Source organism: Nanorana parkeri, unplaced genomic scaffold, assembly GCF_000935625.1.
Source record: "Nanorana parkeri isolate BGI_ZX_2015 unplaced genomic scaffold, ASM93562v1 scaffold846, whole genome shotgun sequence".
Lineage (NCBI taxonomy): Eukaryota > Metazoa > Chordata > Amphibia > Anura > Dicroglossidae > Nanorana > Nanorana parkeri.
This window is the reverse complement of record NW_017307114.1, coordinates 22,106-25,295: the sequence shown is the minus strand read 5'-3', so window position 1 is coordinate 25,295 and position 3,190 is coordinate 22,106.

Here is a 3,190-nt window from a genome sequence, read left to right as displayed (position 1 = left end):
CCCCCCCCACATGGTGCTCTATAATGTATTGCTGGGATAGTGGGATTTGTAGTCCTCTGTAGCTGACGGTATATTGCGCTGTACTGTATATTATACCATCAGCTATAGAGGGCTACAAATCCCAGCAATACATTATACACTGTATGTATAATGTATTGCTGGGATTTGTTGTCCTCTATAGCTGGTGGTATTCTGCATTGTGCTGTATAGGGGACTACAAACCCCAGAAATAATACATTATACAGCGAAATGCAGAATTCCATCAGCTATAACGTACTTTTACTGGGACTTGTAGTCCTCTATAGCTGGTGGTATTCTGCATTGTCCCCAATACAGCAAAATGCAGAATACCACCAGCTATAGAGGACTACAAATCCCAGCAATAGTACATTATAGCTGATGGAATTCCACATTGCGCTGTATAATGTATTGCTGGGACTTGTAGTCCTCTATAGTTGGTGGTATTCTGCATTGTGCTGTATAATGTATTGCTGGGAGTCCTCTATAGCTGATGCAGTTCTGCATTGCTGTATAATGGTATTGCTGGGAATTGTAGTTCTCTATAGCTGTTGGTAGTCATTATTGCTGGGATTTATAGTCCGCTATAGCTGATGGTATTCTGCATTGTTGTGTAATGTATTGCTTGGAATTGTAGTTCTCTATAGCCAATGCCATTCTGCAATGCTGTACAATGTAGTTAGTGGCAGAACTACCAGGGTCGCAGTAGTCATACACGCGCACAGCACTGACGAGGCATCCCTCCACTACCAGTGTGCTTTACATTTCCTAAACCGATAAATACATTCACACTACTGTTACATGGATGGCAAAAGTGGCAGACAGGGGCGGGGAGAAGGCAGGGAAGAGGTAGAGCGGGAGGGGGGCCAAGTTGCTGCACCATGGGCCTCTGGGTTGTACTTGCCCCCTGGGCTAAAAGTTGCCAGTCAGCCCCTGCTGGGGTGTGGCATGGTTCCCTCTTGTTGTTAGCTCACAGGGGGTCAAACTTACACACATGCTGCATTAAGAAATACTCTTGGTTTTTAGGATTCCCTGTCATGGACATACCTTGCATATTAACTTAGCCTGCTGTAAATTTCTGGCTTCATGGACCGGAAGATCCAATCAGATTGAATATGCAGCCCATTTCTCTGTATTGGCACTGTACTGGACACTAGTCAAAAACTGAGAAGCCCCCTTCAGTGTACCAACAATCTTTACTAATGTGCTTTCCTAAATCTGCCCACCGTGAGCTTAAAGTCTATTTCCACATTTGCAGTCAAATTTGATAAAACCCTAAGGAGGGATTTTATCAAAACTGGAGCAGACAGAATCTGGAGCAGTAGTGCATTGCAACCAATCAGCTTCTCTATGTCATTTTCAAAGCTGAACTGAACAAACTGAAGAGAGATGCTGATTGGTTACTATGGGCAACTGCTCCAGATTCTGTCCGCTCCAGTTTTGATAAATACCCCTCTACGTGTTTGTTAAGCATTACTATTCACATAGCATACCTAAAAATTATTTTAAAAATATGAAATGTTACCTTTTAGATGTGTATGTGTCGAAGGCCTTTATAGCTTCTTTTTCTGTATCAGAGTGAGATAAAATGTCTGGCCTGATAGAAAAGACTGGGGATATTTTGAGCTTCCTCTCAATAACATACAATGCTTCTAGATCTTTAACCCTTTGTTAGGACAGACATCAAATCTAGTTTACAACTTATAATGAGATCGTCCAGCATAGTAAAGTCAGGGTTAATTATGTTGCCATCAACCTGCCCAGCCCCCTTTGCATTCCAGAGGGAAATTTAGTACAGAGAAAAATGTTTCTGTCAGAAAGAGTAAGCACATGTAAGCAGCTATTTTTACATTTTTTAAAGTTATGCTATATGGATGAAAACATGTAACATATATAAATAGGTGTTATCCCAATGTGGCTGCAAAAGTGGAAAGTGGTTGCTGCATACATATGATCTTTACTTGCACATAATGAAATGCTTACCTGTTCTCCAGTGTTGCAATGTTTGTGCTAACTCACATCGGTCCATGGTCAATGTCAATGTTCTTCTGGATCTACTATCTTCCAGATCTGTCATTGGACAGATAACAAAGATGTAACTCCTCCACATATGCAGTAAATGCACTTTTTATACTGTTGCTAAATGTATACAGGGCTGCCTGCTTCTAGCAGTTTGTGGTCTACTGTAATTACATGAGCGCAGTACAATAAAGAAATTATTATTTATGGCTTCTGGCAATGAAGACACTGAATCAACTAGATGTGTCCTTTTTGTTGTTTACACAGATCTGATCCTGTAATGACAGCTGTCTAAATGCAAGGAAAGAAAAAAATGAAAAAAGAGGCGATATTTGCACATGTATTTGCAGTTGATCGGGGTTCCCGTTTGTATTACAAAAAAACGAATGTGTTTTAAAAGTACAGTTATCTTTTTATAAGTTTACAATTTTAAGCTGAAAAACCTGGCTAAAGAAAACACCTTAATAATCGAATTAAAGAAAAACCTTGTGACTACAAGCAATGCAGGTGTGCTGTAGTATGCAAATGGTTTGCATATACTGGATGACCAGATACTGCTAAAAATTGTTTGTTCTGCTGCCCCAGGTGTGAAAGCAAAGCTGTTACAAGTTTTGCAATGATTTATCTCCCTCCTAAAATGCTCTGACTTTTTGTTGGGCGTAGCAAAGTTTAGAAGACAAAAAAAATATACAGCTTTGCAAATTCTACATAAGTTCAATTTCTGGAAGTATGCATGGCGCTACTGCTAACTTAGATTTCTATATGGTGTGACCTCCTAATTGACACTGTGCTTTACAATGTAACAACAAACAAACCTGCCATTGCCATTTGGGTTCTGTCATGTAGCTGAGACAACATCTTCTTCTTGACCTGAGATGCCAGCCCACTGATCACACGAAGGAGAATTTATATGTGGCCGTGACACTGACCTACACACTTAATTTAAGGATTAAACAGAGCACGCATCACAAAACCAAGCGCAGCACACCGGTTTATAACTGACCTACACACGTCACTGCCAAAACATCATGTAAAATGATTGCCTGGCCTAGCTCACCTGGTTTCTTCTACCTTTTCAAAGTCTATATAAGCAACGAGAGCCAATGAAAGCTGAAAGTAACAGTCGCATGGGTGAAAATAATGGTCACTGGAG